This window comes from Oncorhynchus gorbuscha, linkage group LG22 (genome assembly GCF_021184085.1).
Source record: "Oncorhynchus gorbuscha isolate QuinsamMale2020 ecotype Even-year linkage group LG22, OgorEven_v1.0, whole genome shotgun sequence".
Lineage (NCBI taxonomy): Eukaryota > Metazoa > Chordata > Actinopteri > Salmoniformes > Salmonidae > Oncorhynchus > Oncorhynchus gorbuscha.
In genome coordinates, this window is record NC_060194.1 from 20,782,061 (window position 1) to 20,794,135 (window position 12,075).

Here is a 12,075-nt window from a genome sequence, read left to right on the forward strand (position 1 = left end):
GTCATGAAACAGTGCTGTTTGATGAAGCCATTGTCTGTATAGTTCTTTTGGCCTTTTCCCCCAGTATTGTCTCAGCCACATCTGCCACAGCAGGAAGAATGAAGTCCTCCACAATAGTATGGGGCTTGCCTGTCCTAGCCACTCGGTAGCTCACCATATAAGACACTTCCATGTAAGACGCTTCTAGCCCCTTGTTATTAATGGTATCTGTTGCTTTTATACGTCTTACTGCTCGAAAAGTCGTCTTTATTTTCGCTCAAAAAACTCCCGTGGCTTATTCTTCAATTTGCATGTTTAGTTTCTAAACCTGTGCAAAAGCAAAGGTTTCCCATGAGAGAGTAACGGTTAATGTGATTGGGATGTTAATTATTTGACTAGGCTACCTGTATTTGTAATTGTGTAGTTATTTCGCTGAACACTAGATGGTTTAATTTGATTTTTGGCAGTGAAACAAGGCTACTGAGGCGAGAGAGAAAAAAACTCACCCAAATGTATAACCTGTTGGAATTTTTTGAATAAAAATATAATAACATATTTAAATATTTTTTAAATGTGAATCACGTTTTTATTTGGCGCACGCCCGAAATACACCCTCCTTTTCTCAAGAGTGAAATAGTTATATAGTTAACCTACTTGTCACTACTTTTCCCATAATCCTTCATCTTTCGGGCAGAAGATAAAAGGAGTGTTTTCATACTGCTCAGCTTGTCCAAACAAGAATCTCACGCTTTGTGCTATGCGAACGACACATGCCCTTTTGCTGCTGCCTGTAGGAGAATAAAACGTGAAAAGTGTGGATGTACAGACAAGCTCAGAGAGTATGTTTATCTATGTCATCGGTGGATGACCGTGAATGGGCCTGTTTTTGTTTCCATGGCAGCTGGGGCCCCGATGCTGGCCCTGGAAGTGGCGCAAACACAAACCACACTGAACATGTTGTGCTTCAACTGCACTGCAACTCAGAGGGAGGTGGAGGTTGCCCGAGACAAACTCCCTGGGTGGTCCGTCCGGTGAATGTTTATGATCTAAACCAACCTAATCCAACTGGCTTGTTTAAGGGAATCGAGAATGATTTACAAGAGCTGCTAAAGCCAGGAATAGGAAATCTGAGGAAATCACGGCAGCCTTATGGATCAGGCAGGGCTTTTGCTCTATCTCTTTATTCTTATTATGGCCCTAAAAGACTTCTTTACATCAATGCCTTTGATTGCCAAAATGGTCAAGCTTTGATTGTCATGATCTAGGGCTCAGTGGATTTGCAATGGGTTATGAAGTTATGAAGTTTTGCACCTGCATTTCCATGGTTTTGCATCTATCAAATTACCCACAGAAAGAGGAACGACAAATCTTATTAGCGGCTAGGTTTTTTCTTTCTTTCTGAAAATACAATGACGTGTTGAGTCTGTGCAGAGTTTGAATTTGATCGGTAAAAACCACAACGTTAGTTCTAATACTCCCTCTTAAGTTGCACATTCTAACATAGTAGATCAAACAATTGGAAATTAGATATTCAATCATTAGCCTAAATGTATTAGAATCATTGCCCTCTGGCCAGGGTTACTAGTGGATATTAATAATATAAAAAATACATCTGATATTTTCAAAGCACTGACATTTGTTTCGGAGGTATAGCAAAGCCAGAAAATAGTATGGTCTCATAATACCTCTTATAAACGTTTGTTTACCCTTTTAAGACGCTGCCTTGGTCTGTACTTTGTGCCACACTACTAAGAGCACATTTTCTGCTACTTATATTATTATGAGATTTCAATTGGACCTCACAGTTGCCTCTTCATGTTTTGGGGCCAGAAATGTGGAATGTCATGCGAATGTTGTAAAAAAAAGGAAAAGGGATAATCTCACAGTGTCGGTGCTATGGGTTGACTTTTATGATAGCCTTAGTTTTAGCCAGAACCCCTTTTCGTGACAAGAGTAATGCCATCTGCATGTAGAAAACACCTTGTAAAAGGGTTGATGGTGAGGACCAGGATAATGTAAAGAAACCATTTGTAGTAGAAGCATGTCATTTGAGCCAGATTTGAATAATGAAGATCCTTGATCCATGGCTTTTATTCCATCTCAGATGAATACATGCTGCCATATTCTACATCAATCAACCACTGTGAGTGACAGGATCATCAGGGCAAATACAAACGTTGTACTTGGATGTTATGCATGGCTCTTCTCTATTTTTACAATCATACTTGAAAGTTTTGGAGGAAACAAGTTGAAAGTGAAAGTTCACCCAAATTACAAAGTTACATGTGTTATGCTGGTGAATGAGGACCCAAAAGTGACTTAACAGAAACAGAGTCTTTATTCCAGTCTTTAACAAAAACGATAATCCTGGAATATCTCAGGTAAAGTCAAAACAGGAAAACTGAAATCCTCTAGTCAGTAGAGGGGAATAACTGGAGATGCGACCACAGACTGCAGGTCGCTTCGGGAAGGCGCAGGCCGTAGCTGAACTAGACACCTGCTCACACGCAGCATCTGAAGAAGGCAAAAACACGACGGAACAAGAACACAGCACAGCAAACATCAAACAAGGATCCGACAAGGACAGAAGCGGAAAACAGAGGGAGAAATAGGGACTCTAATCAGAGGGCAAAATAGGGGACAGGTGTGAAAGAGTAAATGAGGTAGTTAGGAGAATGAGGAACAGCTGGGAGCAGGAACGGAATGATAGAGAGAGAGAGCGAGAGAGGGAGAGAGGGAGGGGGAGAGAGAGGGATAGAAAGAGGGAAAGAACCTAATAAGACCAGCAGGGGGAAACGAATAGAAGGGGAAGCACAGGGACAAGACATGACAATCAATGACAAAACATGACAACATGTTGGGTTCCATACTCTGTAGGCAGTCTATGGACAAGGTATGACAGGAATACATGCTTTGGTTTTGTTTACCTGGCCACTGTTTCAAATGCTAACTTATTAGCATTTGTGACACAAATCCAATGGTAGTCAATGGTACCAATGTAAGCATTTTCACGCGTCATCTCCAAATCATCTATAAATAACTTAATTGAGTTATGTAACGGATGTGAAACGGCTAGCTTAGTTAGCGGTGCGCGCTAAATAGCGTTTCAATCGGTTACGTCACTTGCTCTGAGACCTTGAAGTAGTAGTTCCCCTTGCTCTGCAAGGGCCGTGGCTTTTGTGGAGCGATGGGTAACGATGCAAAGTGGGTGACTGTTGTCGATGTGTAGAAGGTCCCTGGTTCGCGCCCGGGTATGGGCGAGGGGACGGTTTAAAATTATACTGTTACAGTTACACAATCAGTTTTTCGATCCTTTAGGTCAGATGATTTAGACATGAAGCATGAAAATGCTTATTTAATGTAGGTACCATTGACCTGCATTGGATTTGTGCCACAAATGCTCAAACGTTGCCATTTTAAATAGTGGCCAGGTAAACAAAAACAAATCATGTATTCTTGTCATATCTTCTCCATAAACTGTTTACAGGTAAAGGAAACCAATATGTCATTTTATCATTTGGACGACTATGCCTTTAACCTTCCCCTTTTCTTTCTGATAGGCTACCATGCGGTGATTTCAAATTCATTTTTAAAGGAGAACGAATGATTTCTGCCTTCCATATAATACAAATAAAATGTGTGTGTTTAGTTGGTTATAAAAATGTTAGTACTGTACAACTAATATTTATTTGTGATCATTAAGTGGGATTTCATTGGCAAAGTGTCAGTGGACCAGTTATGTACCTTTGTATTGAGGAGGTCAAATACTACACTCCCTGCCAGTTGACAAACTTCGCTCCCATCATTAACACATTATTATCCTGGTGGTCTAACTGCTGTTTTTCACCACAGTAAACATTCGTGTGACTAAGCAGCACTATGTCAAGGTGACCAGAAGGAGTTTAAAATGCATTCTCATAGCTGTGTCAGTGAACATTTACACAGTTTTCCTCTTTCCCTTCCCTCTCTTCAGAGTGAACTGTGATAGCTTGTCTTGTTATTTCAATGCTTCCACTACAGGCAGCTACCAATGAAGCTCATCTCCAGTCCAGAGAAAACAAAGCCACGCCACATTCCCAGAGTTAAATTTGCTGTTACATCGGAGGTCTGAGAATTGGGGTTTGGGCTCTGTCTGGAGGAGCTGGGTGGCTGGTAATCTGCACTGGTGGGGGCCTCAGCCCAGCCTGGAAATTGCTGGTGTGAGTCCTTAGGAATCTCCCTGTAAAGACACACAAAGTACATTTTCAGCTTTCCTTTCATACATTCTTTTATGATAAAATCATTATAATAAACATCATGAAAGCATTTTTAAACTTCAATGTTTTCAAATGAGCATGCGCATGTCAACCAAATAGCAAATTAACATTGTGATAGCTTAAATAAATAAAATATGTGATAAGGATCAAATGCAAAACAGCAGACCTGAAAAAGCCAAAAGTTATTTAATTCTCACAAAAAAAAACAAGCAACAAACATATTGATGATGATACTGATAGTGTTGGTTTTGTTGAATGTTTAAATCCTGAATGGTTTCATTCTGACCAATGACTGTAGGAACAAAAATATCAGTTTTTAGATATAGTTTTCTCCCGGACCGATTTCATCAGCGGTAGGAACTGTCATCATACAAGTTAGCATGGTGCTAGTCAGTTTATCGAACTGTATCTAATACTATTTTATTGTTTCACAAAAAGTTATTACCACGTATTGGTGAAGGTCTGCACATATTATAATAAGCTCATGAAATTGTTGATCTCGGTTGAGACTGTGGAACATTGCAGGATAGCGAACTATTAGTTAGCTTGTTAGCGAACACTTGTGACAGCACAGCGCTGTCATATTGGGGACAAGCATATTGCTGCTGAATAAACCTGTTGACGTTCTCCAAAAGGTATGTCACGTGATTTGCTTGATCTACTACTGGAAGTCAACCTGACAATTGGTATTACTGCTTGCAAGTACCTAATCCGTTTGTTAGCGATTGAATTGTTGGCTAGTAAGGTAGCTAACATTAGCTAACTGAACATGTTTGTGTGGGTCACGTTTTTGGGATAATGTAGGAACTTACTTACTGTATGACGTCAGCAAGAGAGCAAGCACAATCATGTTGATGTGGTCATATAAATTGGACCGCTGGTGTGTGTATGTATAACAGAAGATGGAGCTGCAGGCGGTATTGATGGCTGCTGGTGGTGGTTCTCGAATGATGGACCTGACCTACAACACCCGCAAACCTCTGCTACCTGTAGGGAACAAGCCCCTCATCTGGTACCCCCTCAAACTGCTGGAGAGAGTGGTGTTTGAAGGTAATATTCTCTACATTTTTGGCTCGATCCAATCAAACCCACTTTGGTGTATTACTTTTTTTTCATGTTCAAATAAAATCCCAGAATCATGGTGTTGGATACTACAACTAAAAAGTGGACTCCCTCTGGTAGATTCTTCCTGTTTTCATAATAAGAGGTGTGTGTGTGTGTGTGTACCTACAGGCTGCAATGACACTTTCAAGGTAACACAAAGGAGCTAAATACTTCAACAATGTAAAAGATATTCACATTTCTGTGTGACCTGAATGCAACAGATACATACCACTTATCCATGTTATTTAAGACTGTATGGGTAACACCGCCAGTGCCACCTCACCTCATCCCACATGACAGAGCAGCCCAGCATGGGAATGCAGTGTGACCCAATAACATCCCCACTCATGCCATATGTCAGTGTTCCCCAACTGGCGGCCCGGGGCTGAATTTGGCCCGCATGTGGTTTTATTTGACCCCCTAAGTTTTCTGAGCAAGAAAAAAACAGATTTTAATTTTGGAAATCTCTTCCCAAGTATTCCAACGCATGATAGAGACACGTGATCGTATACAAATGTGAACAAGGTTTGAAAGGATTGTTTTAGTCACATTTTATAACTGGGCTTCTTGCTGTCAATTTGCAGTCTACAAATTATTTGTAATTATGTTCCGGCCCCCCGACCACCCGCTCAATACAAATCGTCCTGCTGCTAAATCTAGTTGATGATCCCTCCCATATTTGTTGATGCATGAACCAATGGCGCAATAAAGGTCACTTAGGGACTGTGAATAAAAAGTACTGCTCTAGTGCTGTCAGTGGCAAAGCCATTATTTCTAAAAGGATGTATACCACCTTTACAACACCTTGGCCTCCTACTCCTATGTGTGTTTCTTAGTATTTGTTTCAGAATATAATGAGTTGGCTTATAGCCTAGCTAACATGTTTTTTTGAATACAGAGTCTAGCTAAGAAACTTTCAGTTAAGACAAAGCGAATGCATGGGTAGACCTATTTACAGTGTTTATAGGTCCCAGCAGTGGAGTCAGTTTGCTGCCAGGCCTCTATGTAGCTCAGACAGTCAGGCTGCATTTGGGTAATGATAAGTCAGGGGTAATTATTGGGGGATAAATGACTAAGATTGTTATAGAGAGCACATTTTTCTCCTCCAATCATGTGGGCCAGGGCTTGATTTTGGACTCCTCACGGCCTAGTTGTAATAGCCACCACTGTGGTCTGGGATAGCTGTTCTTGGCCACCTCTTTGATTCAGTAAAGTGCACATGAGGGCCCTCCACTGGAGTTCAGTCTTGTGGAAGGTGTGGTGTGTCTGGTTAGGAGTGAGTGGATTTTGTTTTTTTTAAATAAATGATTACTTGTTGAGTTCCTCATTATCCTTCGTGTTGAAGTAGCCTAAGGCAATTTCCATGTTAAAGGAGCCATGAGCACCAACGTGAAGTTCACAGGAACATGTCAAATTGGGTGTCAGATGAAAGCTAAGAGTCTATATTTTTGAGAAATGAAATTATATGTACATTTTCAACCATTTTCCATCCTAAAAATGTGGAATAAGCAAAGGCTTTGATTTCTTGTCAAAGTATAGAAAATATATAGAAAACATCTACCATAAAAAGTCTTAGAAGGTAAGACCCCTGCCAACTAATATCAACACTTTTATGTTTAGTTTAGGATCATTTTCTCTGCCTTCTGTATGTTTAAAAAACATTGCCTTGTGCTTTGAAATTTCATTACCAAAAACCCACATCAGTCAGATATTTTCTAATTTCTCTTCCTCGTGAGGAGGTAGGATAATGACATTTCACAGAAGTAACAAGTAAAGGTAGACCTATCAGTTAGTGTTTTTATTGATATCAGTCGAGTACAGTACAGTACACAGTAGAGCACACTAGAGTTGAGTACACTGTACTGTTCTGTGTTGTACTCTACTGAGCTCTCCTGTGCAAATAATACCCAAATATGCAAAGGAGAATATTGTATATTTCTACCTTTTGTGTACCTATTTAGGATACATCACCATGAAGAAAATGACATTCATATCCATAATTATGTATTTCTGTGTAGTATAGATCAGGGAACTATGATGAAATTCCTTTACCACAATTCTGTTACCTGATATAATTCAATAACCAAAATAGTTTTCAAACTCAATGTGTCATGTCATAGCTGACACCATTCTTTCTACAGACATCTTGAATCTTAATTCGGAGCAGATATTTCAGAATTTTGGGGAAATGTGTTCATATAAAACTGAGGGAGGTTTTACATCTGCATCTGCACAGTTCTTTCAGTAAATGTGTTTAGTAAAATGTTCAGTGTAAATTGTCAAAGTAGGCCTTGTGCATAGAATTGTATGGTTTGTTAAACTTTGTTTGGCATACATTTTAAGTAAAGAATCGGATTCTTCCTTAACCATGGAATTGCCCCTATAGCGGGATTGCCCGTTAAAGCAAAGTTTTATCATACACATTAGGGGAATTTCAACATAAAAAAAGTTCAGGTTCTCTAATTCGTGCATAGAAGTAGGCGATATGGGGTTTTCAAATGGAGATACTGTAGTGAAGGTTAACATACTATTCCAAAATTGTGTAGCTGGTCCACACTCAGGGTTTATCTTTAGTATTTATTTCATTCAGGGGTTGGTAGATAAACAAACGTTTCGGCCTAAACCTTCGTCAGTGTCATTAGCGTCTCCTCTGAAGGTGTGCTTCTTTACTGTGGGCTCGTTAAGGGTAACGACTGGCAGGTGCACTCACATGACAATAATGCATCTAAAAAAACTTTTTATAATAACGCATTGGAAAAACATTAGGCTATGTAATACACCTATTTCTTTCAATATTGTCACCTCTAGCCCAAATCTTTTCTATACCAATACACTGCAAGTCATCAGTTATATGACCCGCTTCCATAACATGTCTGGAAACAGGACAGGTGACATCACAGCGCCAATGTAACATTTATTTTTGCAGGCAAACATTAGAAAATAAACTACATGTGTAGTGTTGCAGGTTATACAGGAGTTTATATTATATTTACGATTGGAGATGGGACACATTAAAAAAGGGTTGGTGATTGGGTTTACAGTGTCTTCAAAAACTATTCATACCCATTGACTTATTCCACATTTTGTTGTGTTACAGCCTTTTTTCTCACCATTCTACACACGATACCCCATAATAACTGTAAAAACATTTTAATTTATTGAAAATGAAATACAGATGTCTCATTTACATACAGTTAGAAGTCGGAAGTTTACATACACTAAGTTGACTGTGCCTTTTAAACGGCTTGGAAAATTCCAGAAAATGGTGTCTTGTCTGTAGAAGCTTCTGATAGGCTAATTGACATCATTTGAGTCAATTGGAGGTGTGTCCTGTGGATGTATTTCAAGGACAACTTTCAAACTCAGTGTCATGGGAAAATCCAAAGAAATCAGCCAAGACCTCAGGAAATAAAATGTAGACCTCCACAATAGAGGTCGACCGATTAATCGGAATGGCCGATTAATTAGGGCCAATTTCAAGTTTTCATAACAATTGGAAATCGGTATTTTTGGACACCGATTTGGCCGATTTAATAAAATAAATAAAATTTAAAAAACACCGTACACCTTTATTTAATCTTCATTTAACTTGGCTAGTCAGTTAAGAACGCATTCTTATTTTCACTGACGGCCTAGGAACGGTGGGGCAGGGGCAGAACGACAGATTTTTACCTTGTCAGCTCAAGGATTAAAATCTTGCAACCTTACAGTTAACTAGTCCAACGCTCTAACCACCTGCCTCTCATTGCACTCCACGAGGAGCCTGCTTGTTACGCGAATGCAGTAAGCCAAGGTAAGTTGCTAGCTAGCATTAAACTTATCTTATAAAAAACTATCAAATCAATCATAATCACTAGTTAACTACACATGGTTGATGATATTACTAGTTTATCTAGCGTGTCCTGCGTTGCATATAATCGATGTGGTGCGTATCGTTGCTCCAATGTGAACCTAACCATAAAAGTCAATGCCTTTCTTAAAATCAATACACAGAAATATATATTTTTAAACCTGCATATTTAGCTAAAAGAAATCCAGGTTAGCAGGCAATATTAACCAGGTGAAATTGTGTCACTTCTTTTGCGTTCATTGCACGCAGAGTCAGTGTATATGCAACAGATTGGGCCACCTAACTTGCCAGAATTTTACGTAATTATGACATAACATTGAAGGCTGTGCAATGTAACAGGAATATTTAGACTTATTGATGCCACCCGTTAGATAAAATACGGAACGGTTCCGTATTTCACTGAAAGAATAAACATCTTATTTTCGAGATAGTTTCCGGATTCGACCATATTAATGACCTAAGGCTCGTATTTCTCTGTGTTATCATGTTATAACTAAGTCTATGACTTGATAGAGCAGTCTGACTGAGCGATGGTAGGCAGCAGCAGGCTCGTAAGCATTCATTCAAACAACTCTTTCGTGCGTTTGCCAGCAGCTGTTTATGACTTCAAGCCTATCAACTCCCGAGATTAGGCTGGTGTAACTGATGTGAAATGGTTAGCTAGTTAGCGGGGTGCGCGCTAATAGCGTTTCAAATGTCACTCGCTCTGAGACTTGGAGTGGTTGTTCCCCTTGCTCTGCATGGGTAACGCTGCTTTGAGGGTGGCTGTTGTCGATGTGTTCCTGGTTCGAGCCCAGGGAGGAGCGAGGAGAGGGATGGAAGCCTATACGGTTACACTGGCAATACTAAAGTGCCTATAAGAACATCCAATAGTCAAAGGTATATGAAATACAAATCGTATAAAGAGAAATAGTCCTATAATTCCTATAATAACTACAACCTAAAACTTCTTCCCTGGGAATATTGAAGACTCATGTTAAAAGGAACCACCAGCTTTCATATGTTCTCATGTTCTGAGCAAGGAACTTAAACGTTAGCTTTCTTACATGGCACATATTGCACTTTTACTTTCTTCTCCAACACTTTGTTTTTGCATTTTTTAAACCAAATTGAACATGTTTAATTATTTATTTGAGGCTAAATTGATTGTATTCATGTATTATATTAAGTTAAAATAAGTGTTCATTCAGTGTTGTTGTAATTGTCATTATTACAAATACATGGGGGGGGGGGGTCGGTATCGGCTTTTTTTTGGTCCTCCAATAATCGGTATCGGCGTTGAAAAATGATAATCGGTTGACCTCTACTCCACAAGTCTGGTTCATCCTTGGGAGCAATTTCCAAACGCCTGAAGGTACCACGGTCATCTGTACAAACAACAGTACGCAAGTATAAACACCATGGGACCACGCAGCCATCATACCCCTCAGGACAGAGATGCGTTCTGTCTCCTAGAGAATGTACTTTGGTGCGAAAAGTGCAAATCAATCCCAGAACAACAGCAAATTACCTTGTGAAGATGCTGGAGGAAACAGGTACAAAAGTATCTATATCAACAATAAAACGAGACTTACATCGACATAACCTCAAAGGCCGTTCAGCAAGGAAGAAGCCACTGCTCCAAAACTGCCATAAAAATAGCCAGACTACAGTTTGCAACTGCACATGGGGTCAAAGAAAGTACTTTTTGGAGAAATGTCCTCTGGTCTGATGAAACAAAAATAGAACTGTTTGGCAATATTGACCATCGTTATGTTTGGAGGAAAAGGGGGAGGCTTGCAAGCCGAAGTACACCATCCCATCCGTGAAGCACGGGGGTGACGGCATCATGTGGGGTTGCTTTGCTGCAAGAGGGACTGATGCACTTCACAAAATAGATGGCATCATGAGGAAAGAAAATAATGTGGATATATTGAAGCAACATCTCAAGACATCAGTCGAGAAGTTAAAGCTTGGTTGCAAATGGGTCTTCCAAATGGACAATGACCCGAAGTGTACTTCCAAAGTTGTGGCAAAATGGCTTAAGGACAACAAAGTCAAGATATTGGAGTGGCCGTCACAACACCCTGACCTCAAACCCATCGACAACTGTGAGCAGAACTGAAAAGGCGTGTGTGAGCAAGGAGGCCTACAAACCTAACTCAGTTACACCAACTCTGTCTGGAGGAATAGGCCAAAATTCATCCAACTTATTGTGGAAGGCTACCCGAAATGTTTGACCCAAGTTAAACAATTTAAAGGCAATGCTAACAAATACTAATTGAGAGAACGTAAACTTCTGACCCACTGGGAATGTGAGGAAACAAATAAAAGCTGAAATAAATAATTCTCTGTTATTATTCTGATTTCACATTCTTAAAATAAAGTGGTGTTTCCTAACTGACCTATAACATGGACTTCTTACTAGGATTGAATGTCAGGAATTGTGAAAAACTGAGTTTAAATGTATTTGGCTAAGGTGTATGTAAACATCCGACTTCAACAGTAATTATTCACACCCCTGAGTCAATACTTTTTTAGAAGCACCTTTAGCAACGATTACAGAGTCTTTAGGTTAGGTTAGTTTAGGTTAGTTTAGGTTAGGTTAGGTTAGGTTAGGTTAGGTCATGCTGAAAGGTGAATTTGTCTTCCAGTGTCTGGCGGAAAGCAGATTGATCCAGGTTTTCCTCTAGGATTTTGCCTGTGCTTAGCTCTATTCCTTTTCCTTTTTTTGTCCTCAAAAACTCCCCAGCCCTTAATAATTACAAGCATAACCATAACATGAAGCAGCCACCACTATGCTTGAAAATATGGATTGGGGTACTCCGTAATGTGTTGTATTGGATTAGCCCGAAACAACACTTTTTTTTATATTCAGGACATAAAATGAATTGCTTTGCAACAGGT

The 12,075-nt window shown here is 39.7% G+C and overlaps 1 pseudogene; it reads left to right on the top strand.

The window, feature by feature from the left end:
• The first annotated feature begins 4,597 nt into the window (after positions 1-4,597).
• The window catches only part of LOC124009911, a 39,338-nt pseudogene continuing 31,860 nt past the window's right edge, over positions 4,598-12,075 (top strand).